The 17,399-nt window shown below is 37.5% G+C and overlaps 1 long non-coding RNA gene across 1 annotated transcript in view; it reads right to left on the reverse strand.

The window, feature by feature from the left end:
* Window positions 1-540: 540 nt before the first annotated feature.
* Window positions 541-17,399, reverse strand: part of LOC113896617 — a 233,463-nt gene continuing 216,604 nt past the window's right edge. The window contains exon 4 of the long non-coding RNA XR_003512061.1: window positions 541-589. This is a non-coding gene — a long non-coding RNA (uncharacterized LOC113896617). The remainder of the gene's footprint in view (window positions 590-17,399) is intronic.

Raw genomic sequence — 17,399 nt, forward strand, 5'->3', positions numbered from 1 at the left:
ATTACTGGAAACTAAAGCTAATAAAGAAGTGCTAAGACTCTCTTCCCCATAGGAGTACAGTAATAACTCTGAATTATGCAGTATTTTAGAAAATGTATTAAAAAATATCCTATTTGCAATTTAAATACTCAACAGTTCTCACATTTCTATTGCATGATGGAGTAACAATCGTTTTTACAGTGAGACCACCACAGAACAAGGAATTAACACAAATGTCTTACCTTTTCAGATTCTTCCTCATACACTGCTTTGGAGGTGAGAATGCTGGATCTGCTACTCCCCTACCTAAAGTCATATTTTAAGGAAAGTAAAGCCATTCAACTAACCATGATTAACTATATGCCTCCCTAATAGCAAACAGTTTTCTGAATATTCTACTCTTGAGCCTTTTGTCTTTGCATCAGATGGACTCAGCTTAAAACTTACATAAGGATAATGGCTTTCCAAGTGAGAAAATTAAACAAGCAGAAATACAAATAATATCTTGTAGTGGTGAGAAAAAAGAGCCAAAATTGTAATCTCTTCTGCTCTTTGCTACTTACCAGTTTTGCGATTTAACCAAGTCTCCCCTCTGGATCTGATTCCTTGCCTGTAGAACAATTGCAGGCAATGAATTAGGTCATCTTTAAGAACTATTGCAATTAAGGACTATTTCAATTTAGTTCTACTTAGATTTTGATTCTTTTATCCCTAATTCTTTATTTCTTATTTTCTTTGTTATGAAATAGATATTTTATAACATCTGTTATCAAAAGATATTTCATTAGAAAAGCTGTTAGAATATCATCTTAAACCATACTCTGTTCAGTCGCTCAGTTGAGTCTGACTCTTTGCAACCCCATGAACCACAGCATGCCAGGCCTCCCTGTCCATCACCAACTCCCGGAGTCCACCCAAACCCATGTCCTTTGAGTCGATGATGCCACCCAACCATCTCATCCTCTGTCATCCCCTTCTCCTCCTGCCCTCAATCTTTCCTGGCATCAGAGTCTTTTCCAATGAGTCAGCTCTTTGCATCAGGTGGCCAAAGTATTGGAGTTTCAGCTTCAGCATCAGTCCTTCCAATGAAGACCCAGGACTGATCTCCTTTAGAATGACCTGGTTGGATCTCCTTGCAGTCCAAGGGATTTTCAGGAGTCTTTTCCAACACCACAGTTCAAAAGCATCCACCATAATCAAGCATAAACCATACTCAAGACTAGCCAAAAAAGGAGGATCAGGTTGACCATTCATTGGACTAGAACCATAATTTATTCTTCTAATTTGCACATTTGAATAACATTTTTTCATAAAGAATCTTGTTTATTGTCCTTGTCAAATGATACATAGTACAAAGATTCATTGATATAAGTTCTAGATAGGTAATAGAAAAAAATTATTATTGATGCCAAACTTTTTAAACTGATCTATACAGGTTCATCTCACATAGCAAACTAAGGATTCATAGATTTCCTGCTACACAGAACAATTTTCATATGAAACTTTCCTCTGGAACCAAGTAATGATTTTTTTGTGGATATTTTGCTTATATATTTTTCATATGGAAAATACATTTTAATAAGAAGAAATACAACCCATCCCACAAATATGAGTCGTTGAATAAAACATAGCCACACGGACTTTGAATTATGATTGCAAAACAAATACAACAGCAAATGGGCTTAAAGGAAAGCTTATACCCACTTAGGTGGGAGGAGAAGGGAAAAGCAGGATGGGGAAAAATTCTTCAGAGAAAATCATGCTTGAGCTCAATCTTGGCAAATGAATAAAAAAATAAAAATTAAAGATAGGAAGATATTTCAAGGAAAATAAGTGAGCAGAGGGAAGAGAGAAAATAAGAAACATTGTCCTAGGTGTTTTCAATGTTCTTGTTTAATATTCACAGCAATCTGAATATGATAATTATAATTTTATAGATGTGGAAACTGAGGTTCGGAGAGATTAATTAACTTACCCAAGGTTACACACCTAATAAATAGCAGAGTCAGTCTTCATATCTAATTAAACGACTTCAGAGTACACTGTACTGGGATATTCATTTATTGAAACACCATTTGTTGAGCACTCACTGTGTATCAGAGAACAGATTAAAACCAGTGATACAAAGATACAGCCCCTATTTGTAAGGAGCTTTTTGTGCTCTTAGAAACAGAAAACCTCAAAGCTGATCTGCAATAATCTCACCAGCCACTTGCTTCCTGCTCTCCTCAATACCCTACAGGGGACCCTGAGTTCATCCTCATTATGACCAAACTATGGGTCCCTGTTCTGCACTAATCTGCTTTGAGATAAGGATTTTTTTGGTACAAATAGAAATTAGCACAGGGTTGCCTAAAAAAACAGCTAAGAGATGCTTCTGTCTTAAAGGAGTTGCCACCATCCCTAGAAAAAGTCCCTAGAGAAACTCAAGTGTCTTACTCCTCCCGTTTCCTTCATAGACTCTGAGCACCTTGAATATATATTCAGGAGCAGCAACGCCTAGCCTGGAGCAAAAGCACCCAGGGAAAAGATGGATCCCCTCTGTCCCTTACTTGATAAAGCTCTAGGAGTTCAAAGTGAAGTAATATCTCCTCATGTTGTGCTGTGCTCAGTCACTCAGTTGTGTCCAGCTCTTTCCGACCCCATGGACTGTAGCCCACCAGGCTCCTCATTCCATGGGGATTCTCCAGGCAAGAAAACTGGAGTGGGTTGCCAGGCCTTCCTCCAGGGGATCTTCCCAACTCAGGGATCGAAGGTTTCCCACATTGCAAGCAGATTCTTTACTGTATGAGCCACCAGGGAAGCCCAAGAATACTGGAGTGGGTAGCCTATCCTGTCTCCAGGGGAACTTTCCAATCAAGGAATTGAACCTGGGTCTCCTGCATTGCAAGTCAATTCTTTCCCAGCTGAGCTACCAAGGAAACCCTAATATCTCCTCATAGCTTTCTTCTATTGACATTCTCTTTGACCCTAACAATTCTTTTCTCCCCACTCTTTATTTTCATGCTTCTTGATATACTAACAGATAAAGTAAACATCCTCATTCTTAAGAACCCTAACTAGAAACATCACTGTGTTTCCTAGTATTGCAAAATTTACCCACTTCCTCCAATCTCAAAGTGTGTTGAGCCTAGTGTGTGCCCAGTCTCTCTGTCTTGAGCACTTCCTGGGACCTAATAGAACAAGGCTTGTCAATAGACTTTGAACATTGAGTAGAAGGGATGTCCAGATCTCAAGGGCTTGTGATATAATATGGAAGTGTTTCCAGTTCTAGATGACCATTAGAAGCGATAATTTCTGCAGAGCCCTGCTCTGAGGTGCAATTGTCAACCAGATAGAAAACCTAACTGTCCATTATCATCTTTAACTGGATTTGGGGAATCCAAATCCAAAAGAGATGCCTTGGCCAGAGATGGAAAAGACCACCAAGACTGAGTATTTAATAAAAGATACATACACACACACTTTTAAATCTGTTTGGCAAATACCTTACTTCCATACTTTCATCTTCCAGCTTTTAAGGAAATGAGAGAGACCTTCAATATTGCTTTTAGGATAGAATTGTGAATGTGAGGAGGGGTTGGAGTGGGAATAGAGATGGTCTACAGCCTAAAACATGAACTCATTTTAATTTGCCTTTTCATTCCTTAGATGAAGCTTAGGTCACTTCAAAAAATTTCTATATATACCTGTTTCTCCTTGATTTTCTATTAATATATATTGGAGGAGCTTGGTACATTTGATTGCTAGAGTTGCAATAGTAACCTCTGAAAAATCAAAGTCAAAATCACCTTAGCAACTGCTTAAAAATGAACTGAACTTTATTAACTGTAAATGTTGCCAAGCTATGTTTATTTGCCTTCTAACTTTTAATATATCCCAAATGACAAATTAAAGGCTATTAAACCCTGACTTGTTTTGAATATCTCTTGGAAGTCTATTCTTTTATCAAAATAAAATGGGACCCAACAGTTCAAAGACATAAAGTTTGCTTTATCGCAAGCAAACATAACTAAAATATTAGAAATTAGGAAGTAACAATTTTCTGGAAAAGCTTAATATTTTCTTACCAGCCAGCACACTTGCTTTGCAAAACCTTTCAACTGAACAATGGTTTGTATTATCCTCAGCCTTCATTTTTCCTCCAGATCCTCTTTTGTAGGCATTTCCTAGCTTTCTCAACTCTGCTTGACAGTTTTGTTATTTCAGGCTGATTTTCTGCAATTTTACTTCTCTGCTGTCTGGATGATTTTATTATTTGCCATATTCTCTCTTTCATATTGGGGTTTATTCTGGTTTTGGCTTGCTGGGGTTTTGGCAGGCTACTGCTATAAAATACAAGAGGTTTGGAAGCTATGCAGATGGCAAATGTAGTGTTGTGTGCTTTCATTCATGATGGGCTTCCGTCTTTTTATAACAGGCAGGAAAACTGCCAACTCTTATTTCCTGTGCCCACTTCTGACATATTTAAGCAAGACTGCAGTAGTGACTTGCAGGACTGTAGGCTTTTTAGTTTGGGTAGGCTATCCTTGGTGCTTGGAATTTAAAAAGAAAGTTTCTGCTGATACTCAGCATTAATCTTCTTACATGTGTTTTCTGTTTCAGTATGTATTTAATGAATCTGTTTAACTTTGAAGTAAATATCTTCTTCCTTTTAAAAGGGTTAAATGATTACCTAACATTTTCTTTTGGTTTTTACTGTTTGTTTGTTTTTCCCTAAGCCAGTACACATGATAACAATTACACTTACTTCCCAAAGAACATCTTGCCAAGTATTACTGTTAAAATAATAAGACCTGCTCTTTCAATTGAAGTTTAATGACCTTGTTTCCAGAAATGGCACCTTGAAAAGAAGCATCACTTCAGTAGGCAGATTCAAGAGCATAAATTTGTAAACAATATTTCTTTTCAGAAAAAGGAGAACAACTTTGCTGCACCATGGAGCAGATATTTAGGACAAAGAGTGTTCAAAGTACAATCCTCATAGCAGTAGTGAAATATTGTTTGGCATTGTTAAGGAAGGTACATATTCTTGCCATGGAACTACTGCAGTGTGAGAAGTGGAAATAATAAAGTTATGCCAATGCCTCAGTATCCCTTAACTGGTTTTTATTTTTCCCTGCAGGAACATGCATTAGGGAAAACATAATTTTAATAATTTCTGTTCAATCTAAGTCCTGCACAAAAATATATAAGCACTAGAATGAAAAACAGACCTTCACAAATTGAGCTTCATATTCTCTGGCATACTACATCGTGTTTATTGATTTATGGGCTCCACTAGAAAAAAGGCACACAACTTTGCTCCTGGTCACACATAAATAATATGACAAATAATCAGCTGGTCTGATTCTACTTATGCCCTCACTCAACAGGAATCTGAATTCAGCGGGAATTCTGAATGAATAATTAATGGTGTCCTAACCATGGAACACAAAAGCAAGGAATCCAGATGTCCTGGGAGACGTCCAATACCTCACCCAGAACTTGGGCAATATAATTCTCCATCACAAAGACTCTATTTGTAGCTAAACATCTGCTTTCCTGGTCTTGTCTACAAAACGGTAACACTGTTCTCCCCACTGTTTATATGTCAAACAAATAATATCCGCACCTACTCCCAGATTCCCCATGAATGGCAAGGTACCACTCTCATATGAGAACCACTGCACACAATGCTGCTTGGGAAGTTCTTCTAACCTAGGTCCCTAAAGTTACAAAGATAGTTCTGTTACATATTAAGGAGCCCAACCACAAGGCTTGCACAAGCTTCAGGTAGATTGTTTTTCTTTTCTATGAATAGACATTTTGCATTACTATTCAGTTTATTTAATTTGATCAAAATAATAAAGAGGATCATGCAGATAGATATAAACATAAGGTGCTTGGGGCTGGTGCACTGGGACGACCCAGAGGGATGGTATGGGGAGGGAGGAGAGTTCAGGATGGGGAACACATGTATACCTGTGGCGGATTCATTTTGATATATGGCAAAACCAATACAATATTGTAAAGTTAAAAAATAAAATTAAATTTAAAAAAAAGAAAAGAAAACAATTTCATCAGGATCTAACGCATTTTAATGAGTAGATAATTTGTGTATACTTGTATTTAATTGTACATTCAGTTAAATTGAATTAAGGTATGAGGGCTAAAGTTTACCTGACCCTAAGACCATCTATATGTAAATATGAATATATGCTGCTGCTGGGGCTGCTAAGTCACTTCAGTCGTGTCGGACTCTGTGTGATCCCATAGATGGCAGCCCACCAGGCTCCGCCGTCCCTGGGATTCTCCAGGCAAGAACACTGGAGTGGGTTGCCATTTCCTTCTCCAATGCATGAAAGTGAAAAGTGAAACTGAAGTCGCTCAGTTGTGTCTGACCCTCAGCGACCCCATGGACTACAGCCTTCCAGGCTCCTCCATCCATGGGATTTTCCAGGCAAGAGTACTGGAGTCAGGTGCCATTGCCTTCTCCGATGAATATATGACTAAAGGTCTAATTTCACTATGGGGTACTATGAAGAAAGCTGAGCGCCAAAGAATTGATGCTTTTGAACTGTGGTGTTGGAGAAGACTCTTGAGAGTCCCATGGACTGCAAGGAGATCCAACCAGTCCATTATAAAGGAGATCAGTCCTGGGTGTTCTTTGGAAGGACTGATGCTAAAGCTGAAACTCCAGTACTTTGGCCACCTCATGCAAAGAGTTGACTCATTGGAAAAGACTCTGATGCTGGGAGGGATTGGGGGCAGGAGGAGAAGGGGATGACAGAGGATGAGATGGCTGGATGGCATCACCAACTTGATGGTCAAGAGTTTGGGTGAACTCTGGCAGTTGGTGATGGACAGGGAGGCCTGGCGTGCTGCAATTCATGGGATCGCAAAGAGTCGGACATGACTGAGCAACTGAACTGAACTGAAATATACTACACAGGATATTCAAATGGAAATATTATCTGCCTCACTTAAATTTTTCTGATAACTAGGGTAGAAAAAAATCATTTATGAAGTAATAAAGGATAGATTTCTTGAATATTTTTCAATAGAAACTTACCTGCTATGACAGACATTTATTGACTTCATATCAATCAATGTGAGTATTTCAAGTTAGGAAGTTTAGCTTACTTGTCAATATAACTAAGGAAGTGTGGCTATAATAACATGCTTTACTAAATGCTTTACTTAAAAATATCATATTTCCTAAAATACACAGAAATAGACTTAAGGACAGGAAAATACATTCCATGTTTTTGGATATGAAAACACAGTGTTATAAAAATTATAACCTTCTCTAATTTACTTCATAAATTTAATACAACTTCAAGAAAATATCATAAGAATCATTTCTAAAGCTATACTAGTTCATTTTAAATGTGTATGGAAAAATAACTAAAGGATAGCCAGAGAAATCCTAAAAAGTTGGGGGTGGTAGTACTTCTTCCAGACATTAAAATATGTTATAAAGCTTCTATAACTAAATTATATGGTATTGGCACATGAATGACCAGACTTAATAGTGGAACACGGTAGAAAGTCCAGAAACAAATCCTCGTCCACAGGGAAGCTCAACCTTAATAAATACAGGATCTCAAATCAGAGCTCAGAAAATTGTATGCTCATATGGAATAGTGCATACTTGGTTCATTGCTCACATTATACATTGTGATAAATTTCGAATGCATCAGAAACTGAAACGTGAAAAAAAAAAGTGACCAGATATGTACTAGAATAAAATGGGTAAATTTCTTTATAATAAAGACTGGAGAATATTTTCCTAATTATGATCAATGAATAGAATCAATAAAGAGAAGAGACTAGTAAATTTCTGTACATTGACAAAACAGTGTCTGCATAGCAAACACAAACATCATAAGATTAGAAGACAGAGTCCAAACTAGAAAATAAAATACCAGTAACATATCAAGATAAAAGTTTAATACCTTAGAAAATGCAAAGAACATTAAATGTTTGAGAAGAATAAACACAAAAAGCCTCCTTGAGAATTTAAAAAAAAAATTTTTTTTTTTAATGAAACAAAAAAAGAAAGACAAAGTATATATAAATGTGCGACGGAGAAGCCTGGTAGGCTGCAGTCTATGGGGTCGCTAAGAGTCGGGCACGACTGAGCGACTTCACTTTCACTTTTCACTTTCATGCATTGGAGAAGGAAATGGCAACCCACTCCAGTGTTCTTGCCTGGAGAATCCCAGGGATGGGGGAGCCTGGTGGGCTGCTGTCTATGGAGTCGAACAGAGTTGGACACGACTGAAGCAACTTAGCAGCAGCAGCAGCATCCTCATTCAAATACAAAATGCAAAACTATTCTCAGACATGATTTCTCAACAATTTAAGTGGCAAACATCTAAAATTTTGGCAACATACTCTGTGGTTAAGGAACCAGTACTCTTATACACTGGGAATGCAAAACGAGACAACCCAAGGGAATTTGATGTCTAGCAAAATACATATAATTACCCTTATCTCAGCAATCTACTAGGAAATTTCTTTAAAATACACTGACAGTAATACAAAATGTCACATACAAAGATCATTCATTGTAATGATATTTTTATTAAGAAAATACCGGTGGGGGGATCAATGCCTATATATAGGAGACTGCTTAAATAAACATGAATTGAGTACTGTTTAGCTGTCAAAATGAATGAGGACAACCTCACTCTACTGTTAAACAGTGATCACCAAGATAAGTTGTTAGGTGAAATAAACCAATGTGTTGAACACCTTTTATAGTATATTTGTATAAAAAAAAACAGAGGATACAGGAGTTTCTTTGTATAGGTACAAACACATGCACACATGTGAGTGAATGCACATTTATATACATGTATATGTCAGTTCTGTTCACTCAGCCATGTCTGACTCTTTGTGACCCCATGGAATGTAGCACGCCAGGTTTCCCTGTCCATCACCAATTCCTGGAGCTTGCTCAAACTCATGTCCATTGAGTCGGTGATGCCATCCAACCATCTCCTCCTCTGCTGTCCCCTTCTCCTCCTGCCTGCAATTTTTCCCAGCCTCAAGTCTTTTCCAATGAGTCAGCTCTTCACATCAGGTGGCCAAAGTATTGGAGTTTCAGCTTCAGCATCAGTCCTTCCAGTGAATATTCAGGACTGATTTCCTGGAGGATAGACTGGCTGGATGTCCTTGCAGTCCAAGGGACTGTCAAGAGTCTTCTCCAACATCACAGTTGGAAAGCATCAATTCTTCTGCGCTCAGCATTCTTTATAGTCCAACTGTCACATCCGTACATGACTACAGGAAAGACCATAGCTTTGACTAGACAGACCTTTGTCAGTAAAGTAACCAAAAACTAATTTTTAAATTTAACTTTTAATTAGTTTGACAGAAAAATAATCAAACTGATCACATGGACCACAGCCTTGGTCTAACTCAATGAAATTCTGAGTTATGCCATGTAGGGCCACCCAAGATGGATGGGTCATGGTGGAGAGTTTTGACAAAACGTGGGCCACTACAAAAGGGAATGGCAAACCACTTCAGTATTTTTGCCTTGAGAAACCCATGGACAGAATATGTATGTACATGTGTATATATAGAAACATATAGCATATGTCAGAGAAGGCAATGGCACCCCACTTCAGTACACTTGCCTGGAAAATCCCATGGACAGAGGAGCCTGGTAGGCTGCAGTCCATGGGGTCGGCTGAGGGTCGGACACGACTGAGTGACTTCCCTTTCACTTTTCACTTTCATGCATTGGAGAAGGAAATGGCAACCCACTCCAGTGTTCTTGCCTGGAGAATCTCAGGGATGGGGGAGCCTGGTGGGCTGCCGTCTATGGGGTCGCACAGAGTGGGACACAACTGAAGTGACTCAGCAGCAGCATAGCATATGTATGTGTATGTGTATATATCCACACACACATATATATATACACTAAGTCTTTGCATACATACATATTATTTAAAAAACAGAAAAATATACTAAAACTTGTTACATATAAGAGGAGCAAGAATAAGGAGAAAGTTATACTGCCATTTTGAGTTTTTACTTTGGAGCACTGCAAATATTTTACATAAATAATAAACCAAACTAAAGTTAAAAAATGAAAAAGTACCTCTTTATTTTGAAAAGAAATTGAAGCAAATGAATTTAGCTATGTTAAGTTGGTGGAACAACCATATAATGAAATTGTGTTGAGAGATTAAAAATAAAATGCTTTCACTATACAGTCCTTGTGGGTTATATCCTAAGGACACAAAGAATGAAAAAGAAATCTTCAATTATACTCAGTGGTCTTATTATTTGTAGAAAAGACAGCATGTTATTTTGAAACTATTATGAGCATATTGTGGATTAAAAGGACCATGTAATTATGTTAATGCCACTAGGAAGCAAAATTTTCAAACTAAAGGAGGAGGAGGAGTATAAAAATCAAAGTTAAGTACCCTAATATCTGCAATTTGAACTACTACTATTTTTGTGAACTCATGAAATAATTTTTGTAGCGCAGTACCCCCTTATCCACAGAGGCTATGCTTCCACGACCTATCAGAGGAGGCCTGAAACTCTAAACATACTAAACATACTATGTTTTTCCTATATTCAGCAGTAGAGGTGTGGAGTCACATTAGATTATTGGATCACCAGGGATTTCCCTAGATGGACCCTTCACAGGAAATATGGGGAATGAATTAAAAAAGATAAATTAGTAAATCATGCCACAAAGGAAGGCCAAATTCAGAATGTAAAAAATTTGTCCAAATCTAGTTCATTTTTCAACAAATAAATGGCAAAGAGGAAAAAAAATAGAGAAAAATTGCCACAAAGAATAGAACTTTACAACAACTGAGGAAGTGTGATGCACGGACTTTGTTTAAATTTTGTTTTTAAAAAATAGTAAAAAGACATATTTTAAGTAATTAGGTAAATTGAACATGGACTAGTTATTAGATATTAATATTATTAGTTATGGTAATGAAAAACTCATCAGCCATCAGTAATAATATTCTAAAGAATTTATGGAGTCTGGAATTTGTTTTTAAATAATTTAGAAAAAATTGGGAAAACAGATGACACAACATTGCAAAATGTTGATAATTGTTGGGGCTGGAGGATGTGTAAGTTTATTAAGCTATTTTTTACTTTTGTCTGAACATTATCATAATAAACTTTTTTAGAAGTCTACTGACTGGCAATTTCTAGCTTATGTAACTACTAGTCACTATCCCCTTACAAGCACTGCAGGAACTATCCCCCAGCATGAGATTCAGATTATATAAATTTCTATTGCTTGTTTTTAAAAACTCATATTGGTTTTTAGATCAGGCCTGGTGCATTTGCAGGCAATTTTCAATATGTTCTATGTCTCATACTTTCTTAGTCCATTAAGTAATATTATCCAGAAATCTTTTATATTTTTTATAGTGAAAAATGAAACAAAATCTGAATAGTCCCTTGTTTCTATTTAATGTTTTACCCCAACAATTCCCAAGCTACAGATCCTGAACCTCTGGCAGACCAGATCACAGAGAAAACTATGAGACCTTGAAACAAACACTGTGTAGCCTAATTTCATACATATAAGTTGTATTATATATAAAGTTCACTGAAATGCCTTTATGATTGATAAAATACAATTTCAATTAATGAACATTTAAACTGTGACTCATTTTATGTTTTGATAGATTGTAGACATTTTTTTTACATTATCAAATAATGCCCTAATTCTTGACAATACTGAGGCTCTCTGACTACTCGGTTCTGAGATTCCATAGTGTTTAATTGTCCCCCATTTTAGGAACAGCAGCGATTTTTTGTTTTTGAGGAGAGTGATTTCCAAAGGGTCTTTATTGAAAAGATTCCCTAAGGATTCATCTTAAGTGGTCCCTCATTTTCCCTGAAACTGAATCCTCCCTATAAAATGCCAATAGGTTGAAAAAGTCTGCTCCGGTCTATGTAAGTAGGATATCAGAGGTGGAGCTTCCTAGAATTGCACAACATAATTACTAAGCACTGGAACTTTTGTCCCTAAGGTTACAAGATGCAAAAATACTATCCTTTTTAAACCACATAGAGTACAAAACTGTGCCCTCTTATGGTATAAACTGAGTATGTACTGGATTTTACCTAAATCTGACCTCCAGGGTAAGTGACTATAGGATGTCAGAGGAACAGGACTGAGAGAAGGAAATACGCTAGATCCAAGTGACTCCACATACTGGTGATTGGTTGCATATTAATGATGGTCGTGATAGACTATATGATAGACTATATGAATAGATAGACTATATGAAACCCTGATTAGTTTTTCTGGATACTTAACTGTCTGGTAAATGCCTGCAATAAATTGTTTATACTGTTCTTAAGAACAAGATAACTCCAATTTGAGATTCTTTTTTCCTTTGATGTGCTCTTCCAAATGTTTTCCCCTTATTAAAATGAGAATTATCAGGTGTAGTTTTAAGTATGTGATGGTATAATGCTTTACCAAATAAAATGCTAGATTCTTATTCTTGGTCCTTCTTTTATGAAATATTAAATCAAATGCCATGTATGGGTTACTGTGTACATAAGGAGGCTATGATTCACTGCAGAGCTTCCTCTCTCCAAAGACCAAGATAATGTTGTAGAAACCCTGGACCTAAAGCCTTAACATGCCAATGGCACCATTGCTATCAGAATGAAATGAAGAAAAATATTTAAGGAAGATAAAGAGATAAGTCTATCACTAGTACAAAGAAACCTGAAATTAGAATATTGGGACTATCACAGGTCAGTTCAGTTCAGTTCAGTCGCTCAGTTGTGTCCGACTCTTTGCGACCCCATGAATCGCAGCACGCCAGGTCTCCCTATCCATCACCAACTCCCGGAGTTCACCCAGACTCACATCCATCGAGTCAGTGATGCCATCCAACCATCTCATCCTCTGTCATCCCCTTCTCCTCTTGCCCCCAATCCCTCCCAGCATCACAGTCTTTTCCAATGAGTCAACTCTTCACATGAAGTGGCCAAAGTACTGGAGTTTCCGCTTCAGCATCATTCCTTCCAAAGAAATCCTACGGCTGATCTCCTTCAGAATGGACTGGTTGGATCTCCTTGCAGTCCAAGGGACTCTCAAGAGTCTTCTCCAACACCACAGTTCAAAAGCATCAACTCTTCGGCACTCAGCCTTCTTCACAGTCCAACTCTCACATCCATACATGACCACAGGAAAAACCATAGCCTTGACTAGACGGACCTTGGTTGGCAAAGTAATGTCTCTGCTTTTGAATATGCTATCTAGGTTGGTCATAACTTTCCTTCCAAGGAGTAAGCGTCTTTTAATTTCATGGCTGCAGTCACCATCTGTAGTGATTTTGGAGCCCAAAAAAATAAAGTCTGACACTGTTTCCCCATCTATTTCCCATGAAGTGATGGGACCAGATGCCATGATCTTCGTTCACTGTTTTGCTTAAACAAGTCTTTGCCTAGGTCTCTATGCATGCTTGTTTTCTGTTTTTAAGATAGTTAAAGAAATTCATTACTAGAAGATATTTCTATGTATGCAAGTCTTCAGCTGCCAAGAACCAATTATTCTATCCTTAATTTTGTCTTTAGCCAAATAAATTTTAATATTTAATATTCAAAGCTAAATTAAAGATCAGAGATGGAAGAGAAATTCGTTTTTCTAGAGACATGGCAGATGACAGACTCAGCACCATTTCCATTGATTCTACATGTAATGACCAGACCTCTGGGTCACTTTGATAAATCTGATAACTATAAATTCAGAGGTAAAATGAAGAGTGAAAAAAGGAGTAATATGAACCCAAGATTAAAGTGACTACCTAAGAGACTAGTTAAAGTAGATTAGTTCCCCTGTAAGAGTCATTGATGACATTTCAAAGAACAAACAGGCCAATATGGAATAATAGAAAGCAAGAAAGTGCTGTCTGATACAGGTAACACTTAGGATAGGTTTTATTATAGTGTTGCTTTTATCTCAGAAGCAGAAATTCTCTGCTCATACCCATTTGTGCCGTAACTGACTAAAACAATGAATTGCTTTCCATAGAAGCCCAGTTTGGTTTCTTCACTGGTAAAGTAGAAAATTGAAGAGAGAACTCCCCTTGACTATAAAACTAACAGAACTTGTTTTCTGAAGCATAAGACTATACCTTCGTTGAAGTTAAAGTACTATGGCAAGTCTAAAACTATAGAATAAAAACTAATTCTGATGTTAGAAGTAAAACTGTCCTATGAAAATCACTCCTTTTGTCATTAAGTCCTTCAGAATTTCTGGTTAAAAAACTAATTTTATTAACCCTTTTGCTTATAATTCAAAGATAAAACATCACCTTTCTGATTATACCAGACAGTGAGTGTGTAACTAACAGGACTTATACAGAAGAGCCACTGGGTAAACACCTATGAATTGATTAGTTGATGCACTGAAACTTCCATTCACACTGCAAAAACTGCACTTCAGTTTTTGTGTGTGGGGGCACTCAGTCATGTCCGACTCTTTGCAACCCCATGGACTGTAGCCCACCAGGCTCCTCTGTCCATGGAATTCGCCAGGCAAGAACACTGGACTGGGTTGCCACTTCCTAATCCAGAGGATCTTCCCAACTCAGGACTGAACCCACGTATCTTGTGTCCTGCACGGGGAGGTGGATTCTTTACCACTGCACCACCTGGAAGCCCTGGTTTTTCTCTGGCTTGCTATCTGTAATGTGTTTCCTGTATACTTTGCTCATCTCAGCTAGGAAGACAGATGTGTAAGCATGCTAACAAATAAAATTAGAGTTCCAGGATCTTTGCATCAATATGGAAAATCTCATAAAAAGCATGCTGGAGTTTGAGCCCCTTCAACATGTCTTGATGAAACTGTGTATATATTAGGAATGGTCTACAGAAGAGCACTGGTAATGCTCCAATTATGTTCACCCACACTTATCTCTCTACTAGTTTTCTGCCAAGGCCAATCTTTCCTTCTTTAAAATGTATGCATCACTGAAAAGCACCCTTTACCTGCAATAACATTTAAATGAAAAGACACGGGCAAGGTAAGCATAAAAACATATACTAAAAAATGGATATGCCATTTTGCTCACGATGCACACACAGAGGACCACTGGGATTAAGCAAGTCATAAAGATAAATAAAATGCCATGATTCAGTTGTAAGAAACACAGAAGAGCAAGAGCCACTAAACGAGATAAATGGCCCTTGACCTCAGCTAGGGAAAATCACTAGGGAGTGGTGGGAATTATAGCCATCCCCTCAGACCGACTTCCCTGGTGGCTCAGACAGTAAAGCATCTGACTACAATGCAGGAGACCCAGGTTTGATCCCTGGGTTGAGAAGATCCTCTGGAGAAGGAAATGGCAACCCACTCCAGTACATTGCCTGGAAAATCCCATGGATGTAGGAGCATGGTAGGCTACAGTCCATGGGGTCGCAAAGAGTCAGACATGACTGAGCAACTTCACTCACTCACTCCTCAGACTATAAGCCCTGTGCACAGAGGCAGTCATGGCATGGCTCTAGCTCTGTAAGAATGTTCTATACAGAGAAGACAGAACTGACTCACATAGAAAACAAACATATAGTTACCAAAAAGGAAAGATGGGGGGGAGATAAATTAGGAGATTAGGATGAACATATACACACTATTATATATAAAACAGATAATAATCAAGGACCCAATGTATAGCACAGGGAACTCCATTAATATTCTGTAATAATCTATTTGAGAAAAGAATCTGTGAAAGAATGTATATATTAATGTGTGTAACTGAATCGCATTGCTGTACACCTGAAAATAACACATTGCAAACTAGCTATACTCCAATATAAAAAAATTACATAATTTTTAAAAATATATACTAAATTAAAATTTTAAGCAAATAAAACAGAAAGTTGTATTTTGTTTGAAATATCTCAAGTTTTAAATATTATAACCAATTCAAACAAAGTTTAGGTCATCATGACAGTGAAACAAAAACTTTACAGGGATGGGGGCCTTTAGGTCTTCTGAAATGTTTTGCATTTTAGATACTGGTTTCTGAGAAATATGAAGAGTAAACTATGGCTCTATCTTAACTATCTAATTAGTAAAATAGTTTTATATTAAAAGATGTATTTCAAATAGTTCCTGATAGAGCTATTATTGAAAATTTAAAGGTAATTCCAACAAACATTTGCCTAGTGTCAATGTTGCCTTGTTTTGGACTCCTTTCTACACTAGTCGATGTCTACTTTCCCCCCATTTCTTCTATATCCATTTGTGACTGTACTTTGTTCATTTAACAAAAGATTCTTTGTGAGCTCAGGAGTATGGAGACTGGCTCATATCAGAACCTAATACGCCCCCCAAATGAACATAAATGTAGTCCCTTCAGTTCAGTTCAGTCGCTCAGTCGTGTCCGACTCTTTGCGACCCCATGATTTGCAGCACGCCAGGCCTCCCTGTTCATCACCAACTCCCGGAGTTCACCCAAACTCATGTTAAAGCACAGTAACTCTAATATCTGTGAGTAAAAATGTTTATTTACTTAAATAAAGGATAAACCACTTTATTTCCATGACTACTACTTTACTTGTCACCCATTTAGTTTAATCTTTCAACACACTTAAAGTTGTAGCATCAAATTCAAGTCACCAAATAAAGAACTATAAAGTGCCCAGAAAACAAACAAAAAAAAAGTTCTAAGGAATACTTTTAAAATCAAATATTCTACAAAATATTGCATCATTCATAATTATATTGACTATGACTGAGGAGAAGCAGAGAAATCATATAACTTGAGAGAAAATCTTGGTATTATTTTACTTTATGAAAACCCACCAAGTTTAAATGTATGGTGGTCATAGACCAATACACACAGTAACCATTACGTGAGTACCTCCATGATATTGGTGCTGTGCCGCCGTCATATCATTTCATTTCACTGTGAAAGGAAGCTATTAGTATCTCAATTATACTCCTTAGGAAAACCAAGTTTTAGGTGTAAATAATCACTATACATCACTCAACTAACAAGGGGCAAGTATATCCTGTGGCAGGTATATTCTAGCCAGAACACAAATCCAAGTGCAGAAAATTTGGAGGACGTGGAGGGATTTGAGGAGTTATCTGATCCAATGCCCCTAATTTATATTTGAAAAAAAAAACGGAAGTCCACCAAATCAACTCACGGACCAATTCAAGATCTCAGAAGTAAAAAGTCATTTTTCCCTCGCTTCGAGTGAGTGACAAACACGAGTCGTCTTTGCCAGCTTTAGCAACCATTGTTTGCCATTTCAATACCTAAGATGATGCGACCCCCGTGGCCATGCCTTTACCGTTTGGAAAAGTGGACTGGGTCAGTCTGTTACTTGTGTGTTGTGCTAGTGTGCTTAGCTGTGTCTGACTCCTCGCAACCCCATGGACTGTAGCCTGCCACGTTCTT

This window comes from Bos indicus x Bos taurus, chromosome 7 (assembly GCF_003369695.1).
Source record: "Bos indicus x Bos taurus breed Angus x Brahman F1 hybrid chromosome 7, Bos_hybrid_MaternalHap_v2.0, whole genome shotgun sequence".
Lineage (NCBI taxonomy): Eukaryota > Metazoa > Chordata > Mammalia > Artiodactyla > Bovidae > Bos > Bos indicus x Bos taurus.